Raw genomic sequence first — 26,197 nt, forward strand, 5'->3', positions numbered from 1 at the left:
GAATAATGTTTTTTCAGTCAGTTCTGTATAGCGTTCAAGGCTCTGGCAAGAACAATTGTTTGATAAAACAGCAGAGGTCAGCTTTTCCTCAAATGCAGTTTTTCTGCATTTTCCTTTTATCATGTAATCTTGCTTTTTCCACCTCACCTCCTGAAGTCTTGTTTCTCTTTACCTCCGAAGTCACTTCTTCAGATCTACCTTCTCTTACATTCTCTATCATTTGTTTTCAGAGCTAGATAGCTTTTATACTTCCTTCTTGTGCCACAACACTCTGATTCCGGGTCTGCCTGAGCTCGAAACATAATCCTAGTCATTTCCACACGGAGTGTTCAAGTTCTTGTTTCACACTTGCTAGATCAATCTAATACCCCTTATCAGTTCATCTCCACTCAGAGCCCGAGGAAAGACATACTGTTATGTATTGTCCCCACCTGACACAAACTCTATAAAAGAATATTGAAACAGATATTTTGAAAGATCCTACCAAGAGAAAATGAAGTATCCTTCACACCTCATTTCCATAGTGCCTTATCTATTTCTCCCCTAATCTTTCAGTCTCCTCCAGTACCCAAGAGAATAGTGGGAAGCCCTGCTGTTTGTCTGTTTGCCCCTCATCTTTCTCTTTCTCTGTTGTCCCTAAGCACTAAATCACAAGAGGAGATGGAGAAATTACACATTAAAAACTCTCTTCTGTACCCAGCAATGGCAGAAGTCAGTTTCAAAAGCCCCTGCAGATCTTGATAATAACTATTTCTTTCTAATTCTAGCTGTTCATTGTTCAAATAGAAAGCTGGGAACAGAACAAAGTTGTATTTCCAGAGGAATCTAACTGGTAGCACTTTGTAACAAAGTAAAAATTATGCTAATTTATAAACTATGACTATATCGTAAAATACTGGGTTACCACTCTGGATCTGGTAGCAAAACTTTAGGAGGGAAACAAACCATAAGAGACTCTTAATCTCACAAAACAAACTGAGGGTTGCTGGGGGGTGAGGGGGTAGGGATAGGGTGGCTGGGTTATGGACACTGGGGAAGTTATGTGCTATGGTGAGTGCTGTGAAATGTGTAAGTCTGATGATTCACAGACCTTTACTCCTGGGACAAATAATACATTATATGTTAATAATAATAAAAAAAGAATATGTGGATAATTCCAAAAGAATAGCTCAGAACCCCCTACAAGCTGTAATGTCACCCTGTCTTCAAATGAGCCAGATATATAGAGGGAAATCTTAAAGAGTATTTGAACAGTCACCGAAATTCAACAAATATGAAAAATGTGAAAAAGCAATCATGTTTATTTCTAATGAAGAGTCTAGCCTATTAATTCTCATGACATGACGATAAATCAATTAGAGCCTACATCCTTGGTTTATGAAGAATTTATAAAGAATACTGTCCTCCAAAGTATGGAAAATTCACTTTCCTGGGAAAGCCAGTGTCCTCACGTCGAATCTGTGATCACTCCCTTTACCCCACATCTTTCATTTATAACCATGTTGGTCAGGGTCACTCAAAGAAAATTGAATTAAAAGAGGAAAAAGCCATTAGTTTGTCTATAAATGGGTAAATCATTAATTATGTGGAATTTCTTGTTAATATAAGATTATACACTAAAATAGTCTCATCACAGGGATTCCCCTTCTTGGTGCTCCTAAGCCCACTCCTACTACAAACCCCTGCAAACCCTCTTGATCAGTAATCTGTATAGAACCAAACCAAAGATCGCTTGCAACACAAAGCTCATCCATTTAGTCAGTATTAAGGTGAGTCATGCTTTGGTGTTGGCAACATAGTTGTCAGCTATAGACAGGGTTGGATAATAAAAATTAGTATTTATTGAGTTCACCATGGACTGGTTACTCTATCACCTTATGGTCATATCTCCTCTCATCTGCAGCAGCCTGAAAGGTACGAACTATCTTTCTCTTCCTATAGAGTTATCTACAGGCCCAGTATCACTCCTTCCTTCCCTGAAGATTGTAGCACTTATCTCACTGTTACTCTCCCTAATATCATGCCTTCGTAATTCTTGGATCATATGAAAATCTGTGGAGATGATATCCAGTAGTAACTTCACGACTGCCTTCCCCAGTAGTGTTATCTTTTCCTTCCCTTCTGTGTACAAACCATACAACTTTTTATAACCTATAACTGCAATCCTTCTATGATCTTGATCTCAGGGAGCCCATTCTCCAGCCACTGATTCCTATCTTTCCAGCTCCTTCCCTCTAGTAATCTGATTCTCATAATTCTTCAACCCCATTAGGACCTACCATGCATTGATCTCACCAACTTTCCATTCGTGCTTTCCTTTCTTCCTGAAATCTAGATTCCTTGGTCCATCATTGTAATTTCTTTCTTAAATTTACCCTCAACTCCCTTTGTCTCCCTCTCTTGCTGGCATGACCCCAGCCCAGGTTCACACTCTGCCTATTTCATACCTATTTCTAGCTGAACATGGCTAGAAAAAAAATGCAACTATTTATTAAAATATTTAAATTCGTAACTACTAATTTCAGCTGAGCCTTGTTGGTAGTCACTAATCCTGTCTTATTTTCTGGGTCCACCCAGTTCCTTCCTATCCACAACCTCCCTTCTTATAATAACATTTTAACACCTTCCCCCCTCATCTTCAAGATCAGCTTATGATCTTGTTTTCAGTTTCACTAAAAAGATAGAAGCAGAAGAGAACTTTCATAGGTTTTCTCCCTGCCTACCCATATCTCTATCTCCTATTTGTCATTATGGATAAACTATGTATGTTTCTATTCAAGACCAGATATCAACTCATGTACTAGCTCTCATTCTTCGTTGCTTACTCAACAGTATTTCTCCAGTAGACACCCCTCTCGGCTGTATAATCAATATCTCCCTCTACTATGATCTCTATCATCTCTATCAGCATCTGAGTACACTTTTTTCTTTAAAAGTGATGATATATTTTCTCCCACATTACCTTCTACCCACTGTCTCATTTCTAGCCACTCACTCAGTACAACTCATTGAAGGAGCTGTTTACACTCTCTCGTCATGCATTGCCCCTACCACTTTATCAAAACCGTTGCCAAGGTCACATGGCCCTCAATGTTTCTAAATCTAATTGCAGATCCTCAGTCTTTCACTTACTTGACCCATCGGTAGATTTTTGAGAGACATGATCATTCCCTTTGGCACATTGCCCCCCCCACACCTTTTTTTTTTTTTTTTAAATCTTCTTTGCTGGCAGGAAAACCACACTTTCCTGGTTTCCTCCTACCAGTTTTGCTGCCTCTTCTCAGTTTCCTTTACTGGTTCTTCCTCATTTCCCCAGTCACTACCCACTGGAGTACCCAGGGCTCAGTCCTCAGAATGTCTCTCTTCTCTGTTTACAGTCTAGAGGCTTTAAATATTTGTTCAATGGAAAATTTGTATCTTTAGCTTAAAATCCTTCCACAAACTTCAGCTCATCTAGATAGATAGGTAGCTAGAGCTACCTATTTGATTTCTCTACCTCAATAGATAATAGACATCTCAAAGTTAATTTGGCTGAACCTGAACTCCGGTTCTTATCCATCCTTTGGAAAACTTTTGCAGGCTTTCCCAGCACAAAGTTTTAACACCCTCCTTGAAACTGCACAAGTGAGAATCCTTGGAGTCAAGCTGTCTCCTCTCTTTTTTCTCACTCAACATTCAGCAAATCCTTTTGACTCTACTCTAAAGTATTATTCAGAATAAACCATGTTTGACCATCTTCAACTGATCCAAGCCACCATCATCCTTCATCCAGATTATAGTAACGACCTCCTAGCATGTCCTTCTTTCAACCCTTGCTCTGCTACAGTGTGTTTTCAACACCACAGGCTGAATCATCTTGAACCTTAATCAGATCATTCATTCCTCTGTTCAAGACCTTCCTGTGACTTTTTATTTCCACACAGAATAAAAATCAAAGGCCTTAAGATGGGCCAGAAATGCTAGCACTGTCTCCTGCTCTTCTTACTCCCCGACCACCTTGCCAATATCTCTGGTCTTATCTCCTCTTTCTCCCTCCCTTGCTTAGTATTCTCCAACATTTTGCTTCCATGTTATTCCTGGAATATGCCAGAGACTTCACCATTACTATTTCTTTCTGGAATTTTCTTCACCCTAGCTATTCTCATGGCCTGTTTCCTCGCTTCCTTCAGGTCTTTGTTCAAATATCACCTTTGAGTGGGACCTTCTCTATTCACTCTGTTTAAAATTTGACAGCCACTTCCTATGTTTCACTTTATTCCCGATCCCTTGTGCACTTACCACTCTATAACATACTATGTATTTTATTTAGTTGTTTTCTTTTTACCTACTTATTTTGTCTCTTTCATCACCTACTTCCACTAGAATGAAAGTTCCTAGAAAGTGAAAAAAAAATTTTTTGTCTAGAGGAATGCCTGGAACATAGTATAGGTTTAATAAGTATTTTTTCCAAGAATGAATTTAGTTTCCAGTTTAAAGATGAGGCTTAGAATGTCTAAGCTCAAGACCATAGAGAAAGTTCTTCATTTCGGCCTATCAGATACTGGAGGAGGAGCTGGAGTGGCAATGACAAATGACAAACCCTACCTTGTTTACTCAATAATGATGAAGCTGAGACAGTTACAGAAGAAAGAAGTTGTATCTTCAATACAGTTTGGTAAATCAAATGGAAACAATGAAGAAAGGCTCTTACACATTCAGAGGCTGAATCTTAATACATGAATAGGCATTAGCTAGATGAAGAAAAGAAATAGTCTGATGATAAGAATAGCAGGTGCAAAGACATGAGGTATATAGTTGTATTTTATGTTCAGTTTTCTATTCCTGGAGGATAATAATAATTAGAACACACACACACACACACACACATACACACACACAGGATTTGATAGAAGATAAGACTAAAGCAGGAAGCAGAGTCCAAGTGGAGAAGAGTCTTGTTGCCATGCTAAGTATCACGACAGTGAGTCACTCAGGAGTTCATTAGGGGAGTTCCTTGATTGCACTTGTTTTAGATTGCCCACCTGGTGGTAGTGTGAAGGGGGGAGACCAGAAACTAAACCAGTGCAGTAGTCCAGTTCAGCAAAGAAGCTCTGGCCTAGGATAGCAGCAGTAGGGATGCTGCTGAGGAGGCAGAAGAAAGAAACATTTGGAAGGAAAGTCAGTTATTCTTAGTACCTAATTAAGAGGAACATCTCACAGCACGTAACAATTTTATAAAACTCAAATTGTGGTGTCCATATATAAAGTTTTATCGGAACATGGACACATCCATAGGTTTACATATTGTCTACCGCTGCTTTCACATTACAGTAACAGAGTTGAGTAGTTGTGACACCCGCCATATGTCTTACAGAAGCCTAAAATACTTAGTATCTGGTCTATTACAGAGAAGACTTGTTGGCTACTGAATTATAGTACAATTTCCAAAATGAGAAAGGAAGGTGGGATCAAGGCACACAGAGTGGTATTGGCCTCGAACGGGAAAAAGGATCCTTGAGCCTATGAAGTGGGGAAAGGGTGAGAGGACTGTGCAAATACAAGCAGGTTTGTAGCTAGAGGAGAAAGAGGAGGGAGCCCCATACCACATCCACCTCATACTCTAAGTGAAAGATGTTGGCTGCCATCGGCCATGACATTCCAGAGGACAAAAACTGTGTCGTGTTCATCTGTCTCTCCCACAGCGTTCGCTTTCAGTCACTCTCACTAAATATTTAATTGAATCCCAGGTGAAACTCTATTATAAGCGCATTCCTAGAAACCTCTGCCCTTAGGGCCTTGCATTTAATTCTCTTACTATCTGGGCCCACATTTATTAAAGTTTGATGTTATGTTTAGAGGTGTGAAGAGCATGGAAACCGGCTTCTTATTTAGTTAATTTCCAGTTCGCTAAATGGAGGCAATATAGTCAGAGAGTTAATATTCTTATTCAAATTGGCCCATTTTCCCCTTTTTTTCAGCCTGAATAGTTCCATATATCACTAAGGGACTTTGAGACTAAAACTAGTATTTATTAAGCTACTAATAATGAAAAAAAAAAAAAAGGAACTGTAGGAGACTTGAAAAAGTTGGGAGGGATTATTACAGAGTACAATATATGGCAACCCTTAGTTATTTTTGTTAGCCAGCATGCTGAGTTTTAAGAGTTTGAATTTTAACACCCTTGGCTATACACTACTCATTCAGAATTCACAGTCTCACACCTGCTCATACAAATATATTGCCAGCCTGGAGCTGAGAAGTACTCAAATTTGGTAATGAAGAGTTATCTGAAAACATAAAAACATTCCAGATGACCAGTTTGAGTTTAGTTTTATTATGACCTATTATGTGCACACACACGTACATATATTGTTCATATCAATATATATATATATCTGCCCCAATCACCCAAATCACCAGATCACTTCTGTTCACTTAAAAAGTAACAGCATGGGGTGACTGGGTGGCTCAGTGGATTAAGCCGCTGCCTTCGGCTCGGTCATGATCTCAGGGTCCCGGGATTGAGCCCCACATCGGGCTCTCTGCTTAGCAGGGAGCCTGCTTCCCCCTCTCTCTATGCCTACTTGTGATCTCTCTCTCTGTCAAATAAATAAAATGTAAAAAAAAAAAAAATAACAGCATGCCCATGGTAATCATATAGCAACAGATAAATATATCAAACCAACACTGTTGTACACCTTAAGCTTATATAATATTATATATGTCAATTACAACTCAAATTAATAAACATCAAAATAAAAAAAATAACATGTATGTGAAATTCTCAGTGCTTTTTCCTATTCATCTATTATGAATGGAAAAATTAATTTTTCAAGCACTCAGTTATCTAATGTTCTTTTTTCCCTTCCATAAATCTTTGTATCTCCAAAGGGAGTTACACATGTGATGACCTATAATGCTATTCATCTTGCCATGATCATCCTTGTCATTAATCTTCTAGTAAGGCACAGATTGCTGAAAGGAATACTCCAAAGTGACTGATGATAGCAAGAATGTATCTATGTGTGCAACCTAATAGTAACAGGCACTTTTTCATACTCCTATACCACATAGCCTCTGATCTACAGACTAACTTATCTATAATATAGCACCAACTTACAGGAAAGCTATGTGTCAGAAGCTGTTAAGAGACAGAGAATGAAAAAAAAATGTGTAGAGCAAAAGAAAGCAAATATGTTCCCTGTTAATTTATACAGGAATTGGAATATAAGGAGTGTTAGTTTCGTCTTTCCAATTGCATTATTTTCAACATATACAAAATTTTGCTTCTTTGCCACTTTCTTCAAAAAAATCAGTCTGGTACCAGAAAAACAAACAAACAAACAAAAAAACAGTGTTTGGTCTGTGAAGGTGAGAGAAAACAGCAATAAAAATACAATCTGTCAACTGTTGATTTCTACTGATAGAGGTGTACCACTAAGATCACTTGTTCGAAATGGTATTAAACTCATAAATAAAGGCTAGGGAAAACAGGGTATGGTCGTCTCTTGTGCATGTTTTTTTTACTAAATATCTTATTTTAGGCTTTCTAACTGAGCAACATTTAAATGCACTGGACCAAGATAAATGTTGGAAACCTGACTTTTTTTAAAAAAAATGAACTAAACATAATTTATTAGTAGACTATTCTTTGGAAGGTGTCCCAGAGTCATCCACGAGTAAAGAAAAGGGATATAAAATAGAACTAATCGTTGTACTAATGAGAAAAATCAGGTTCTATTGCTACCATTTAGCTTTGACACATTAGAATTTAAGGGAATATAACTAAATTAAGAGATCTGTAAGAACTAATAGAAAAAATATTAAATTTCTATTTTTAAAGTCCTCTTTATACTGTCGTATTTGTCCTGTATTATGCAATTACTCTCTATGTCATACTTTTAAAAAATAAATGGACCATTTTTTATTTATCCTTAATCCAAGGACTAAAAGTTATAGTTGAGAAGCTCACAACCCTTTTTATTATTTTACTTGGGAAATATCCCCCTTGTTAAATGATGGAGGAGTGGAATTTTTTCCTAAAAATATTTTTTGAAAAGGAATATCAGATTTAAATAGTTTATCTGTACACCTTCTAGAGGCAGAGGATGTTGTTCAGTGACTTCTGTAAATCCATTCTGAAAATGACCCATGGTTGTGAACTGTGTAGTAAGAGTACCAGATAGTTATGATCTCTTGGCAGCCCTCTCCTTGACCACACTTTTCATAATCTTCTGCGAACAATGCTTACCTACCTATCTCCTTTCCTCTATCTTCTTCTATCATGTTACTCTAGGGTCAACCCAAGTTGTATGCTATCTTTTCCCTTGGGGTTCTTAAAGAATGATTCTGACTGATCCACACTTTCTCATCTCCTTGAGCAGGCACCAAACCACCAGAAGCCTGACTGCCATATTGTAGCATTTGCTACCAGGCTGAGCTTGAGTTACTCCGGTCATTATGTTTTCACAGTAGGAAAGCAATATAGCAATCAGGCGATAAAGTACTATCCTAAAGCAAAATCAAAAGATTTATGTATAATTTGGTGAACTACTCATTCAGATATGAAATGCAGGTCCATAGGTGAACCAGATGTTGTCCCTTTATGGACTTGGCCTATAGATCTAGTGTTTCAGTGATCTGTGTTTCATCTCTAAACTATTTGTTTCACTAGTGTTCATGATGTGGATTGGTTCCCTAAAGCTTAAACATTCAAGAGACCAAAAAACACTATTATTTTTATATTTAACTGTCCACTTTGGCACAGTGTGATTAAAGCCAGGAAGCATCCCTTTAAACACTATCCATTCATCTAACATATAAAAGGAAATACCTTAATTCCTTATATTAGTTACTAAGGACTACCACTTGTCAAATACATTCCTGTAGTTAATAATAAAAAGCCAGAGTACTTGAATGAAAAAAGCATTTCTCTAAGCTAAGAAAATGGCCACTTGAAATATTTATACCTTACTTTTCCTGTCGGTAAAGAAGGATAAAGTTACAAGTGATCTTTCTACTTGTGCGTGGCAGCTTAATGTTGAAAAAAAAAAACTGTTTAAAACATCTCAGGAGAAAATTCAAGTCCTTCCAAAGGTTGAACAAATTCAAGTTAGGCAGCACAAACCCCCTAAAAGGCCATATGAAATTGGGCTTATAAAGAGAGAATGGTTGAGATCTTTTTCTTCCTCTCCAAGAATAATTTCTTACTTTTCCAATTCAGTAATAATTCTTCTGTTTGTTCTGTGTTCTTGATATTCTACAAAAAGTCATTTCAATTTTGGCAATATAGTCACTGAATCCAAAAAGGGGCTGTTCATTTGGATTTTATTTTCTCTGCAAATATAAAATTACATTTACTCTCTCTTCTATGAATTTAATGCCAATGTTTATGAAATTGGTGCAATATAGGCCACATTAAAACCTCTTTTGTCCTGTGAAATTCTCTGTAACTAAATTGAAATCTCACTATTTTCCACAGCACAGGATGTCCCTTGCCTGAAGAGGAAAGAATAGACAGTTGTGATAGACAGAAACTTAGGAAAGAATTTCTACTTTGTAAACCCTTTTCTTTCTGGTCCATCTGTTGTAGGTTTGAGGGCAGAGAGGGACAGCTCATTATCAATCAATGTCAGAACAAGTATTTCTTATGTTAATGACTATTGAGGTCCAGTGAAATTAATGCTGAGTGAATACAAATGAAAAGTTCTTCTATATGTAATATTAACACATGGACATTTTAGTTTAGCTTATATAGTTTTACTTAACACATGTCATGAATTGACAGAACCCTCTATGGACAGAAATAGTATTCTTAAAATATCTTACACATTGGCAGATGTGTTGATCCAAAATATGAAAATGTTTGCAAAGGCTCATTAGCAATGCCTTAATCCCTCTTGCTGTGCATGTGTCAGTAGTCTAAAAGAAATCTACCTAGGACTTCAAAGAGACTGTGTTAGGTAAGTAAGTGTGTGCAAAATAGAAGGGCAAAAGCACATTTTTTCTGTATTTGAAGGTAAAGAAAGGAAGGGAAAAAATTATTGGCAAAAGGAATAGTAATGTTGGTTGGTATTTGAGAAAAAGGCTCAAGAAGTTTTATCAATAGGAGGAATTTTTAACAAAGTTGAAAATGTGTTAACACCTATGGAATGGCTATAAGAGGAGACAAATGGCAAGTTATCCTGTCTGATCTAATTTTCCTAACTGTTGTAGGGGGTGGGAGAGGAAGGTTGTGCAAGATCTCCAGCTTTTTGTCATTTTTTTTTTTTTAATTTAGGCAACTCCAAAAACATGAGTGTTAAACAATAATCCTGTCCTCTGTGTAACAGCTTGCATGTTATCAGCATTATCAGACATTCTAAAGACAGCTTTCTAAAGGGCTGTGTACACTTTATATTCTAAAAACACATTCACAAGAACTTATTCAACAGCACTGAGCATCTCTAATGTGAAAGGCTTGCGGCAAGCTCTAAGGATATAAATATGAATATGACAGAGCCTTTGTCTTTGAGAGCCCAGTTTATTGGTATCTTTCTAGAATGCAAACACATTAACACAGTATGATGTTATAAAACGTATAGTAGACTAATAAACATGGAAGAGAGAGGCTCAGAGTTCACCTGATGAAGGGAGGAAGAGAGTATAAGAAATCAGAGTCCATCCTACAATTAATACTGTGCTGTGGACTATAAATGGGCTTCTATTCCAAACTCTGCCATTTATAGCCAAACATTCATTGGTCCATGCAGATTAAAAGTTGCCCCTCACGTTGTTTCCTAGTAAACATTCTCAGACTCTATTAAGTTTGGTTGTTTTTTTTTTAAAGATTTTATTTATTTATTTGACAGACAGAGATCACAAGTAGGGAGAGAGGCAGGCAGGCAGAGAGAGAGAGAGGAGGAAGCAGGCCCCCTGCCAAGCAGAGAGCCCTATGCGGGGCTCGATCCCAGGACCCCGGGATCATGACCTGAGCGAAAGGCAGAGGCTTTAACCCACTGAGCCACCCAGGCGCCCCTTAAGGTTGGTTCTTGCCAATATACACTTAATAACTGTACCCAGATTCACTGACAATGTGCCTAGGTTCAGATGTCTCAGCATCACTGAGCATCTCTCTGGGAGATCAAGAAAGCAAGAATTCAGTTGCTGGACTTTCGCCTCGCAAGCACTCACCAAGCCTAAGGAAGACTCAGTATGAAGACACTAATATTTTCCCAATTCAGCGTTTCACTCCTGGCCTTCTACGTCTTCTGTTGTTAAACTTCTCCTGGAGCTACATAACGTCCTGCTACAGATTCTTTTTTTTTTTAATTCTCAAGCTCTTTCTCCATTTTGAGCATGTATCAGGTTCCTCTAGTGCCCTTACTCTTTTTGTTATAATATAATCTCTTTCCTCCAGGCAAGTAAAGTAACTCATCCCAATGTAGGGCTCCGCAGCTGGGTCAGAAGTAAGATTACTCACTGACACCTCATTGTGCCACCTGCAGTGGGGTCCGTTGCCACTTAGACTGAGGGTGGGAGTAGAGATGTGAACCTCCTCGCAGTTCCTCCACAGTGAACTGAGAAAAAAACAATGCAGTGTGTGGTTGCTCGAAGAAAGTGTTGGAAAGCTATCTGTTCATCAATCAAAAGTAATCATGTCTTAAGGGAGCCTCATAGACAGGATGGCATCAAGCGCCAAATCCAGCCTAAGGGTAAAATATGGAGACAGAGTTCAATTTCCCCGCTATCTAAACGCTTAAACATACAGCAGTTGACATCATTTGAACAATATTCTGATTTTGAAATGGCTTTCTTATTATTGAACTAATTCTAGCATAATTAAATTCAATACAACAATTCTAATATTATTACATTTTACGTTGTATTACTAGTAACAGAAAAAAAGAACACTCATGAAATGTTCAAATAGCCAAAATAAAAAATCAAAATCACCTATTACCTAACATCCAAGAGATGACTACTTTTATGATTTTTATTCTATTTTTCCAATTATTTTATACTTACATAATATTTAAAATATTGAGCTTAAAGTGTGTATATTGCTTTGTAGTCACACATACTCCCTTAAGACCTTTAGTTCCCCTCTAGTCTTTTTCCATACATCTTAGTCATAATAGTATTCGGTAGTATTTTTGGTAAAATTTTCCACTATTTTTGTACACATTTTTATTGTATTTCTATAGTCATAATGATACTGATTTTAGGAGCTATCTCAAACTCTACCACATTAATCTATATTTAGTACATTTAGATGATTGCAAGTTTTAATTATTCTAAGTATGCTCTCCTGAAATATCTTTGTCTTTAAAAGCCTTATTCTTTCTGTAATCCATGAACCCATAAATTTATTGCTGCCACCTGGCTCCGTAGTGGCCGCAGAACACAGTAAATTAGACTAAGTTGCTAGTGGAGTAATGTCCCCATCAGCTTTCTAGGTCAGAGACACACTATATAAATACAATGTAACAAACATACACAGACAAGGTTAGAGTCACCTCCCTGTGACTGGCTGGAAAACAGGAGCAATAGGACGCTCCATTCTTTTTCTCAGCCATCATAATTGCGTGTTCCGTAGATAACTATCAGTAATTAAAGAGGCAAAGATCCCAGTCATGCTATGGCCTCTGAAGAGTAGCAATTGCTACAGTATCCATGGTTGTCAACTAAAGTTATCAGGGATTGTAATATTCAAATAAAATATATCTATACCTCTTTTTATTCTTTTTTTTTTTAAGATTCTATTTATTTATTTGACAGACAGATCACAAGTAGGCAGAGAGGCAGGCCAAGAGAGAGAGGGAAGCAGGCTCCCTGCTGAGCAAAGAGCCTGATGCAGGGCTCGATCCCAGAACCCTGAGATCATGACCTGAACCGAAGGCAGAGGCCCCAACCCACTGAGCCACCCAGGCGCCCCACCTCTTTTTATTCTTAATCCCACATGGTTTGCTAGTGACATAAGAAATTCTTAGAATATCTAGATAGAGTTTCTTAAGACTATGATCAAAACTTGTCTTTCCCAGTTTATATACCAGACTGATGGCTCCCCACCCCCACTGGCATGTTGCTATTCTAAACTAAAACAGGTATGAAAAGAATATCTGTCCTTTAGCTTGACCACCCAAATAAGTGGCACCACCTTCAAATACGATGGGACATGTATATACTATGAACACATATGTCCATAACAATCATATTTCAGTATAGTAAGGGTGTTTAATTTTCTTCCCTCCACAGATAAAAATTAGAGCCAAACATGCTTGGATCATGGTTTCATGTAATCGTGCTCTTTGATAAAAATAGACATGAATAATGAATACTAAATAGGAAGCTGACTATATGAACAAGAAAGAAAACGCATGCCTCATTTCAAAGAAGCCAGTCACTAGCATTAATAGCAAGCCACGGGATTAAGCTCGTTAAAACATTTGCCTAAAGGAGAAATCTAATTTATTTCTTGTATTTCTTCATGTTGTATGATTATTAGAAAGCATGGAAGTGGATTTTATGACCTGGATTGTGATTTTAATCTGCACAAAACACTTTTATATAGTTTTGTTTTGTTTTGTTTTAATGTATGACCACCACAATTAAGTTCAATTGATGGTATTCCAGACTGAAAGTTTTATTGTGGAAAAGTCACTCTTTGTTCTTTTTTCACCTTTAAGCAGTTCACAGAGAGGAATGCTATACCTTCACAAGTTACCTGTGATAAAGGGAGTTGTGTATTTAGGTAACAGGTTTTGTCTGTGAGCTCCTCTGACAGGCATTGAGCACTCAGGGGCCAAAATGGCATCTTTGTATCCTTAAAACTTAATTCTCTTGCCTGGTGTATGGTAGGCTTTCTGTGTTTACTACAGAATGACTTTACATCTAAACTTTTTTCGCTATTTCTAACCATGGCTAGTGGTGTCTTCATCTGTGCTGTCTCCCATATTGAAATTCCTGGATTCAGGGTTCTTCCTCACTTCCAGCTTAAATATCTGTTGATTTACTTTCTCAATATGTTTCTCTCAATTCCCAGGGGTGCCACTGTCTTCATTTAGAGCTTTGTAACTATTTTCTGGGATATTACAGCAGTCTCATTTGGTCTCCCTTCTTCTAGCCCCTCTTGCCAATCCATTCTCCAGAGTTACCTAATAAATCACAAGCAAGACATTTAAACATCCCTGTGAGTACAAACTGACACCAAGGTGAGTTCCAAACATTCCAGCATCCCAAATGCATAATCCTATGAAGATCAAATAACCTTGTCATTCTCATGGTGAAATTTTTAGTTTCCTTCATACGTATATTAGTCATGCCTCAGAATATATATACTCCAGCCCTGTTGCCTAGAATACAGTTCTCCTTTTCCACAAAAGAACTTCTGCACATCCTTTAAGATTTATTTCCCATGTCACTCTTTCTGTGAAGACCACCCTGATTGCCTTAGGAAATATGCTCCCAGTAGAGCTGCACTGCATTAAAGCCATACTCCTGAGTTTGGATACTGATTGTCACATTGGCAAGTCATTTAATGACCAGTCTGGGCCTCAGTGGTATCCTCCATGAAGTAGAGATGGTGAAAGTAGCTATTTCATAGGTTTTTGCAGTGGTCATATGAGTTAATACATACACAGTAAAGCACTTAGGTCTTAGTTAGTGCTTGATAACTTTTAGCTATTTTTATATAGTATTAATCACTCCTGCCTTGATGTTCTTACTATTCAATTACAGAACTTATCCCATTAGACAATAACTTTTTATGTCTCTAGACAGAGAGCCACTTAGTTTGTAGACTGTGACTCATTCATCTCTTTCAACGATCACAGCCCTGAACCAGGTTCTGAGCATAGAGTACTCAGTGAGTGTGCAAAGAAAAACGATATGAATGAATGAATGATTGAATGAACGGACAAACTCATAAATAATATGCCAAAGCTGTCTCTATATGACTCTATTATACAAGTTGTAGTAGATTCCATCCATCAGCTGATTCTTTGGACAAAATAAAATATAGGAAATCTTTTTGTGTACCTTACCCCAAATGCAGCCCTTTCAGTTACGGTGCAAGCTTCCTGTTGAAAAGGAAAAGCTGGGGCGCCTGGGTGGCTCAGTGGGTTAAAGCCTCCAGGGTCCTGGGATCGAGCCCCACGTCGGGCTCTCTGCTCAGCAGGAGGCCTGCTTCCTCCTCTCTCTCTGCCTGCCTCTCTGCCTGCTTGTGATCTCTGTCTGTCAAATAAATAAATAAATCTTAAAAAAAAAAGAAAAGGAAAGGAAAAGCTGCCGGTCCTATTAAATTATTCTTTTTTCTTTTTTTACCTGCTCAGTTCATGTTTGGTTTTTGTGTATGCTGTTTGATTCCATATTTTTTGTCCCAGGTTAGACATCTAATTCAGCATAAGAAGAAATCATTGTAATTAATTTTGATGGTTACTAAGAAATAAATGTATTCTTTGTGTTCTCAGGGAAGAGGTTTGCTTCATTTACTCTTTTCTCTTGATAAATGCTGTTTTTTAATGCCTTTGTGGTGATAAAGAGATTGAAGGGCAGGGGGGAAATCTGGATACTTTCTTCTCTGAGTCACTTTGCATAAAGACTTCTTTCCAGCCATGTTCCCATGATTTATGTACATATTGTATGTGCAGTAGCAGCAATTACAGAGCTCTTCCTGCCATTTTACCTGCCTCATTCTGAGTGGCCATTCACTGGCCACTTAACTTCCCCTTTGGTATCCTAATATCCAGATAGAATGATGATTCAAAAGGATAAAACTCCCCACAGGCTTGTTTACTTTGGTAGGTATTGGGTGTGTGTGTGTGTGTGTGTGTGTGTGTGTGTGTGTGTGTGTGTTGTTTTAGTTCCCATTCTCCAAAATCATTTTTTTTTATAATCTTTGCAGAACTGGGGTGTATTTGTCTTTTCCCTACAGTGTTTTCCTGTCTTAGGAATCAGACAACAGGAAGAAACCTAAGTGCTGTCCTCTACATAGTTTATTTAGGGAAGGTCCTGCTGATTCAGTCTTTTGCAGCCTCCCAAACAGAACATTAACAATGTTTGATAGGAACAAATTTTCAAAATATCTGAAGGTTGACAAACTGAGCCCAATACAAGTGAAAATACCTGTGAAATTAGTAAATCTGTCTAACAAAACCAGTTTAATGTTCTCCAGTTGTCATATGTAGATTGATTGGTAGACCATTGATTTTCACGTAAGAAGATCAGAGACTGGTTCATCCAACCCATTTGAAATTCTGTCTTTCTTCATGATGAATCCCTTTCTTCTCATTCCTCACTCAGTACCTTTAGTTCAGATGCTCATCATTTCTTCCCATCTCCTCTTCATCAGCCTCCCTGCTGCTGCCTCAGAGCCCCATGGTCTAGCCACTTTCCAATTGTAAGAGTCGCTTTCTTAGCCATGTTGACCACACGTCTTTTCTTATGTCTTGGAGACTTCTAAGCATCCATGTTGCAAAATCTCCTCATCTCAAGCTTCAGAGCACTCCCAGAAGGATCATTAGACTTCTTGTTTCTCTTTCAACCTCCCATCACTTGCCTGTCATCCAAATTTCCTCAAAATTCCTCTCACAGTTAAGCTCTTCCTTTTGTTTCTGGGTTTTTCCCCAAGTGCCATCTTGCAAATGGGAATTCCTCTTCTCTGGGCTAGTTATGCAGTTGATCTCCTATTCGTTCAGAAATCCCTTTCCTTCAGCACAGTCTTCTCAGATAACTCAGTCCTTCTTTGCTTTGAATACTCCTTGAATGTTTTTGCTTCTCTTTTTTCACTCTCCCAAGTTGTATTTCCTTTAATAAACCCATTCAGTGCATTCATTTTATTGAATGAAATTCAAATTCCTTGCTTTCATTGAATATGTATATCAGCTTGCAGTTTCATGTACTTTAGGTTATTGTATTGTTCCTGCCATACATGTCAATATGTTCTAGTTAGTAATTGCCAAGTAACTACCACAACACTTAGTGACTTAAAATAGCAACCATTTTACTATATCTTATGAATTCGGGAGGACAAAAATTTGAGAAAAGCTCAGCTAAGTGATTCTCTTCCACATAGTGACAACTAGGATCATTTTTTTTGGTGTCCATTTGGTGGATGGGTAGGTTCCAAGGGTCCAAGATAGCACTTTATACATGTGTCAGGCATCAGGATGGCTAAAATGTTGGGCTCAGTTGGGGCTGTTGACCCGAGAAACTATAGGCGGCTTCACCCTGGCAGTCTTGTGGTAATCAGTCATTTTACGTGGCAGTCAAGGCTCCTGGAGTGAGCGTTCCAAGAGGTTCAGGTGGAAATGGCAACATTTTTTAGAACCTAGCCTCAGAATCTCCAAAACATTAATTTTGCAGTCTCTCTTTTTAAGCAAATCATTAACACTAGCTTATAATAAAGGTGAGTGAAATTAGATTCAATCTCCTGATGACGAGTATAGCATAGAATTTGCAGCCATCAGGTGTGTGTGTGTGTATTTGATAGATGATTTTTAATTACAATAATGATTTTCTGATTTTAGGAAACAATACTGAAAATGTAGAAATTGTACTGATTATACATAAAATGCATGTTAAGTCAATAAAATATTCAAACTTTTAAAAACATGTCCATACTTTACTACCCATCCATAACATGGTCAACAATTTATTTCTTCTTATTTATTTATTTATTTATTAGCTAGAAAGGCTATAATCTTCTTAGGAACAGTGTATATTTCATTCTTTATATCCCTAGCAACTGTTTCAGAGCTTCATTCATAGTAACCTCTCGATAAAGTTTTGTTGAATTGAATTGAATTAGTCTTGGATTTTGAGGCTGACATGGGTGACTTATTGACTTCTTTGAATGTGTTATGAGGGAGGTGAAATGTAGCAAGAAAATCCCACCTGATCAAGGGTAGATCCAACAGGAAGTGCTGGTATATATATGCCACTTAATACAGTTACAGGAAACACAGGTGATGGTATAAGTAATTTTCCTCTGTCTTCCTTTATGTAGTAGAATGTTCAAAGGATCATCCAATTAGTATGTTTCTGCCCCAGTTACTGCATGAGCTGGACAGCACCCATTTTGATTTACTTCCGATAAGCTTTGGTTATTTTGTAGAAAAGGGCAGGGGGGCAGAAGAAATGATTCTAGGATGTGTCTTTCCCATTAATGAAAAACCAACTGATAAGAGTCAATAGTAAGAAACACGTATCTTTTTTCAATTCACAGTCTTTAGTGTAACAAAGTAAATTAAAACATTTTTAAATCTTGGATGGGATTTGCTCCTTTAAGTTCTGATCTTGTGTTTCTCTGTTAATTTCAAATTTTAAGAATTCTTGGCTGATGAGACTGTTATATAAGCAGAGACACCATTGTTCATTGTGTAATGTGAGAATCAGATGCTCTGCTATAATTCCCTTATCATGTCACTGACAGAGTTCCAGAATTTTGGTTGGAAAGATGGGTATATTTTGTCATTTGTTTTAATCCTGAGACAATTTTACAAGTGTTGTCTTAAATTAGTTACTAAATTTATTTCTATTTTTTTCTGCATTTATTAGAAAAAAAAATCACTTCCTGCTTCCAAAAGTCCTGTTTGTCTCTGTTATTAGGATAACATGTTTAAAAATTCTTTTAAACAATCATTAGGATTTTACCTCATCTTCTTATTTTATTAATGTTAGTTGACAATTCTTGGTCAAAGCCAATTTAGAGAACTAAACTATAAAAATATTGTTATGTATTTCCATGACATGCTTTCCAAAGACTTTGCTGTTCCTGTTTTGCAGACTTAAAAACTGAAGCAGGAGATGCTAGAGTGATTCACCAAATGACCAAGGTCATTTAAGACAATAGCAGACCTGGAAAGGTTATTACGATTTCATGATCATTCTGTCCTTTTCTAGATCTTTCTAGCTCTGTCGTCCGCCTTTAAATACCTTTAAAAAAAAAATAATGGACTTAATGGGCCTTTACATTTAATATATATTAAGTTTATAGACTATATAGACTATAGTCTTTCTGTGGGACACTCCTTATTTTACTGGTATTTGTTTTAATTGCTAGCTATTTCTATATTCCTTGTGTTTATTTATTTATTTTCCTTATTATAAATTATTTCTTTACATCCATTCATTCAAATTTTACATACATGTAGTTTTTATTTCCAATTTCACACCCCTTGCCCTCCCTCTTCCAAGAATTTGGAAGTAATTTGGTTTTCTGCTGATTCTTTCCTTCCATTTGGCAACCATTTTATTTCACTGTTTTTGAAGTGATGCAGTAAAAGAAAAATGGCTGCCTTTTGTTTATTTCCTTGTACATTAACATGATGACATCATCAAGGATATTAACTAGAATGTACATATCTTTAAAAACCTAGAGGCACGCTATAATACATGAGCACTCTGTTTCCCTTTTTCCTTTAATGCCCCAAGGTTTTGTAGCTTTAGCGTAGCTCTTGTGTGCAGAGGAAAAAAATGAACATGAGCATTTTGGAACAAATGCATTAAAATGGTGGCATTTAAAAATATCTGAATAGTTTTCAATGTTAGGAAAAGTCCACCAAAAGGCATTTATTTAAGTCATAAGACATTCTAAATCAATGTTAGCCCAACAAAAATATATTGTAAAGAATGGTGTTAGGTCATTGTATTTAGGGACTGGGCTATTTAGTTACAGTTACTTAGTCTGGCTTAAAATTATTTTTAAAAAATTTCAATTGACACCAAAAATTTTAAGTTGTAATTGTTTCCAGAAAATAATTTCTTATTAATGGAAGGCTTAAACAGGTATATATGTTTACTATTTTTAAGATTACTGAATTATTTATAAACACTATTAAAATGTACTGTATGGCTATACAGAAAATTTATTTTCTGGTCTTCATTTATGGTGCTTCTGCCTTTTGTGTCTGTGCTCTTTGTTGCACTTTACATGTATTTGTCATAAAATTTCAACTGAGATTAACAAGCAACAAGCTTTTAATTACCAATTCAATATAGACAGATTATTAAAGAAATAAGAAATCAATTCTTTCATCAAGTTCCAATAACTAAGTAGCTTTTTCATTTGGAGATCCACAATCCATTTTTGAATGTGAAGAAATGATTTGGGGCAATTTTTTAATTATTGAAACATTTAAAAAATGCTAATCTGATGATATATGTATGTACATGTGTAGACACGTATGTACATACACACATGTGGGTATAGATATTAACTTAATATCTATAGAGCAGAAAATTCCTGTAAATGTTAAATAGTCAGCTCTGAAACTACTTGTTAACACTGAAATCAGATAAGGTAAACCATATGCTTTATTGAGGTTAGCTGTCTAGAATAAGTTACTGCATTTTAAGAATTAATATGAAACACATGTCCTTTAGATCTTTAAATTGAAACCTTCATTGTTCTTTTAAGTCAGCTGTTTTAGGAATGTGTCATCTTTTGAGAAGATAAATTAATCACCTACCTCATTTATATACATCAATAAGAGACTCACCCTCTTATCTACTTTATCAAAAGTAATTAGAATAACTCTATTTTTATTCAGATATAGTATCTATCAGGGATTGAGATTTTCCACTGAGGAGATTTTGAGGGAAACAGCCACTTATCTTTTTAGAAAATAACCTCCTCCAAGAAAAAGAAACCCCAGCAATCTAAAGGTTAAAACACACTGTCAAATCATTCAGTTGAGCAAGGCTCTTTACTAACATTTATACAAAAGTACTTTCAGAAAGCAGAAGGCAGAAAACCGCTTTTTGCTAGTTCCCTTTCCTTAAATTATTATTCAGCCTCTTATTAAAATAAAATCTAGTTAACTTCTTTTGAATGCCTGCTCAAACATTTTCCATAATAATAATAATAATAAAAATCTTGTGAAAGGATTTCCATAAGTCGGGCTGCATTAATGACTTAGAGCAGCTTCATAATCTGTTATTCCTTCCTCCTAGCAGACCTCAGCTGATAAAAATATCCATAGACACAGTGAAGTCAGTGGCATGCCTGGCTTTCTCAGACAAAACTCCCATGTGATCACATATAGGCAGCCTCAGAGAGGCTGATGCCGTGCAGCGAGCAGTAGGTAATGAGTCTTTGTGCAGAGTGAGGCTCTTGTCGCTGAACAATAAAGCATACGGTACCAGCAATAAAACACAGGGCTGGCAAATTTAAGAAGATCCGCTGAACCAGGAAGAACAGTGCCTTCGGTGATGCTGACACGTATTATAAAATGATAATCAATTTATTTTGGATTCTAATGAATAAAGAGTGCAAGGACTAAGACTACAGCTATTTGAACAGGTCAGTGATTTTATAAATGACTCCAACACTTCCTTGTGTTTGACTGGATTTAAATTAGGATGGGCTAGTGTGTGTTTTCCCTTAAACAAAAACTTTGCAAGATATTTGCAGTGTGTAATATGAAGGATGCACTTGAATTGACCCAATGTGATTAAATTGTTGCTGTAGTCAGATGTGTTAGAGAAATGTTTATATGATTATAGTAAACCGAAAAGTTATTTATCCTATTTAAATATTTATGGGTAAGAAAAAAATGCATCCAATGATTTCTAATCTTCAATATATGCAGAAATAATATAAATCAGAATGCTATTAATAAATTGCTCAAATAAAAAGCTTCACATTTATTTTTCCAGTGTTAAAAAATCCTGTATCATAATAGTTCACATGTCTTATAAATTGATGATGTATCATTCAGATTTTTATTGATGCCTTTCTGTACACTGCAAGAGGAAGGTTTGGCATATTTAGTTATTTAAATGAAAAATTTTTGAATAAGAGAATTTTAAAATGTTAATAATGCTACTGTTAGAACAATGCATTTTATATTTAACTACAGTAATATATATCTATGTTAGTTGGTTGTATGCCTATTATTTTTCATTTTATGTATCTTTTGATAGGTGGAAAATACTTCATAAAACCTTTCATTTTATACATATCATTTACTCACTAATGGAGAAAAACAAATTAGCTTAATTTTCAAAAAAAGAATGAGTTAATTTTGTGATGATGCATATTTCCATTGACTCACCATTTAGAAAAGAATGTGTGCCTTCATGTATATTTATAAAAATATGCACACACATGACCTTCTGTATCTAGAAAATAACCACTTCTTGGGTTTATGAGCAGTAGAGAAGTTTATGTTTGAAATAGCAAGATTGCTGTGTGTAGGAAGACAAGGGAAGAAATAACTCTAGCAAATAATAGCACAACACTGAACATCCTTGCCAAAGACAGACAAGCATTACTGCTACATGAATCTTTAAATTTCAATACCTAGTTTAACTTTACTCTACATTTTTACTGCTGTATTGTTTGAAAGGCATCTTGGGAGCTAAATTCTTAACAATTAATTTCTCGGACACCATTTAGGGTGATCTTCTTTAAGACACTAGGGCACATTTAACATTTTATAGATTTACTATAGTGACTTCGTGTATGCGTACAGTAACTAAAAGATATTTATGCTTGTAAAATACTGTTTAAACCACCACCACCTCCACAAGACAAAATACCCCATGTCCCTAATTATGCCGGCAATATGTATGCCAATGGGAAAAAAAAATAGCTATGTTTCAAAAACGAGAGAAGTTAATGAAATTTTTAAATTGGTTTTCCACATGTATTTAAATGAAGTATTTGACTATTTGGGTTTCCTTGGTTACCATAGTTGCTGCTGACAGCTTCTTTTGGTGGGGAGGGGGGGAAAGCAGGACTCTAAAACAAAGAGTTAAAAACACTTATCCATTAATAGACATGGGGTCTGTGATGCTGGCAGCCCAGAGAAGTCCGTGCCCACTCCCCATCGCCTGTTCCATCCCTCTGATGATTCAGGTATTAGGCACAACTGCGGTTCCACACTTCCTTACCCAGCATTCCGTTTCAGCTGCTGGAGGGCTGCCTGAGCCTTATGCAAATGAGACCAGCTCTGAGGCTTTGACTGCAGAGGCGAGGGTGGGGGAGTGGGGGGGTGCAGAAGGGAGTTCAAAGGTCACAGGGCTGGTGGAAGGCTGGATCAGTTGCCCGAAAAAAATGCACTGGGCTTCTCTGCAGCAGTGTTTTGCAGCAGTTAAATGAAGTGTGCTTTATTTCTCAGAGGGAAGATTTTACAGCGTGTGCCGTAGTCGTTTAAAGTGCACGCAGGTACGGTGACAGATTTCATGATGCGCCTAATTTTATTTCTATAAAAGACACTGATGAGGACTGGCTATTTTAATTCATTGTGGAAATTGGCAAGGCGTTCTCGGTATTCAGCTTCCCTTAAGTAGTTTATTAAATCGTCTTAATGTTTGTTTGTTTGTTTGTTTTTTTCAATTGGAAACATGGGTGTTTTGTTCCAATGGGATAATTTCATGTGAGGAAAACACTGAATTGGGGCTTCTAAATAATTTTATTTTTTGGAAAGTTTTTGATGGCAGAGAGAAGTCTGGATTGAGACATCTAGATAAATAAATATCAAGACTTACAACTTTTAAGGGATTTTCCCATTTAAAAAAAATGTATTTTAATTTAGACCTGGGTTCATAGCCTAAGATTCTCGTGAGGTAGCTCCAATTAAATAATGTAATTCTTTTGTTCCTATCCCACAAGATATCATAAGGACAGTTTTAATAAGTTGTATTTTCATTTCATTTTAAGAGAGGGTTTCAGTTTTGATGGTGTTCATTCTACATTTTATTACTAAAGAATTTTTTATTTGAGGGTTATATTTTTTAAATGCTTCTGTAATTTTTTTAGTTGTAACTAATTTTCTTTGGGACTTTTTAGACAATGCTATTTTGAACTCAACGTGTTCAACTTCCTATGACTTTTCTTTTCAGTTAAGTCTGGATTATAAAGTGATTCTCATAAATGTCACAGGCAGGACAAAAGTCCTCTTTTTCCATGCACTAAATATCACACTTTGGTAAAATGTGTGATTACATCATAGTAAAGTCTGACCTGTACCAAACAAATGTGTACTCATTTTATTGTTCATAATGCTTTTTGATTTCCAAAACATATTTTTAAATAAATTAATTAAAGCAGCATGATCAGACGTTTATCCATATCATTAAAAATTTTAAATATATCAACTAAGCAGTTAAAATGTTGATGGGGGAAAAAATGTTACCTAATTTGCATCAAGCGTGCATCTGTCTATATTACAGGTTGTATGTGTATGAAAATTTATGTTGGAAAGATGAAGAGACAAAATAATGTTTAGTCATGAAATTACTGCTTTATGCTTTTTTATTTGCATAAGCTTTTAAAATGAATTCTATGAAGCTTACATACAAAGAGCTAATACATATTTAGATAAACTTAATTACTTTCTTTGCACTGAAAAGAGGGCGTTAATTTTATTATAATGATTAAGGCTTCGTAGTTTGGCAGCAATATCTTTTATTTAAAAATGGGGGGTGGGGTGGATAGAGGGTAGACCAAAACAGGAGGATAACTGTTTTAAACAGTGAAGGACAGTTATTTCAAATATTTATGAAATGCCTTTGTGGTAGTCACTTAGGGCCTGATTCTTGGCCTTTATCACTTTGTGGGGACATTATGACATTTATCCTGGATCCTGAGGTTAATTTGGGAAAAGGAATTCATATTTTGTGTGAGTTTTTTAAAAATGCAAAAACTGCCATTTTCTTCTAAACTCTTTCTCTTTTGAAACTTTCAGTAATGACTGCAACTAAAAGGGTATATTTTAAATAATTTCTTTCTTATGTTGAATGGAATATGCTGTCCTCTGGCCCAAACAACATATTTGTAGACTTTTGTTTTACATATATATAAATGTGTGTGTGTTTGTGTGTGTATAAAGTTATATATCATGAATAAATATGTGTAGATGCATTTTGTATATGTTATCTATTATATATTATAGTGTATATTATAGTGTCTATAGTGTATATTATAATATATACTATATTATATAGTCTATAGTGTATATTATAATACATATATATTATATACATACATAGCCAAATAAAATCTTTCTATGGTTAACCATATTTAATCGAACAATTCTGAAGTACAAAAATTTTCATTTTACTTTTACCTCAGGTCATGCTCATAGTTTGTCTACTAACCTCTTGTGTGTGTTCTAGGCAGAGCACAGTGAGAAGGGAAGAGCCCAGCATAAATTCATTGAGGCAGTCCAATACTGTTAACTTTTAAGTGCAACCAATATCAGGTAGCACATTCTGAATATAGAAATAAAAACAGTATGGGCCAAAGAAGAAACCCTGTAAAGGTTCTTGGAGAAAACCTGGTAACAGACAAATGTGAAATAAAGAGAATTGTGCTTCCGTAAGCCACAAGAGAGCTATGCATGTCCTGCAGCAAATTTATGGCTTTGAATATCCTGGATAATTTATGTCTCTATGCAAATTCAGTCAAAACTTTGAAGTCTTTTTTGCATTAGCTTGAGCATACTACTTCCATACAAATCTCAGCAGCACGGACAGAGTAGGTTCATGGACGGGATATTTAAACATATATAGGAAAATGTGCTTTGTGTCAATGCAATTCAAATCAAAATTGTAAAGTAGAAGAGTAAATAGAGTAAAATAGAACAAATCATTGAAGGCTATGCAGTTAGTGGACTTGAAGAAATGGTGTTATATCACATTCCAAGGAAATCTTTAATGATTTTTCAAAAATTAATTTCCTGCTTTCTGATTACCAGTCTGTCTTTGTCATCACTCAAAACTAGAGACCATATTGTGAGCTTGGAAAAGATTTTAGGGCAAATATGTTTTACTCAGTCTAGCAGTATGGAACGTAGTCTAAAATCTACAAATAACTGTTGTCATCTTAAAATCACATGTGTAAGTTTTAGGTTGTATTATCACTGTATATGCCCCTTTCCTGAAATTCTGGTTCCTATAAAATAGAAATAAGAGCAAAATGACTTATATAAAAGGAAAATGTCCAAAATAATTGAGTATTCAAAACAACCACATTTATTTCTTTTAACCTGACATTTCTTAGGAAATAAGCAAAATAAAGGATTGCATTTTTTAGTTACCTATTCTGAAATTGAAATAGAATTATATTCATTCTATTGAAAAGTATAATAAGATTATAAAGTGATCTTAAAGACTTACTTTTATTCCATATTATTAAACGCATGACAATGCTATAGTAATACTTTGTCTGGGACAGTTAGGAAATAATCTACACTAAATAAACCAATTTTTTAAAATATTACTCGCTTTC

The 26,197-nt window shown here is 36.0% G+C and overlaps 1 protein-coding gene across 3 annotated transcripts in view; it reads left to right on the plus strand.

The window, feature by feature from the left end:
* The window catches only part of CSRNP3 (cysteine and serine rich nuclear protein 3), a 208,255-nt gene that overhangs the window by 87,929 nt on the left and 94,129 nt on the right, over nucleotides 1–26,197 (plus strand). The window contains exon 1 of one of the 3 annotated variants that reach the window (XM_046019870.1): nucleotides 21,179–21,262. The exons of 1 other annotated variant lie outside the window; for it this stretch is intronic. The gene's annotated coding sequence lies outside the window, so the exon portion shown is untranslated. Of the gene's footprint in view, nucleotides 1–21,178; nucleotides 21,263–23,013; nucleotides 23,132–26,197 lie in introns of those variants that run through there. One more of the 3 variants, XM_046019871.1, reaches the window with a different exon arrangement.

The sequence above is a fragment of the Meles meles genome, chromosome 9 (assembly GCF_922984935.1).
Source record: "Meles meles chromosome 9, mMelMel3.1 paternal haplotype, whole genome shotgun sequence".
NCBI classification, from domain to species: Eukaryota; Metazoa; Chordata; class Mammalia; order Carnivora; family Mustelidae; genus Meles; species Meles meles.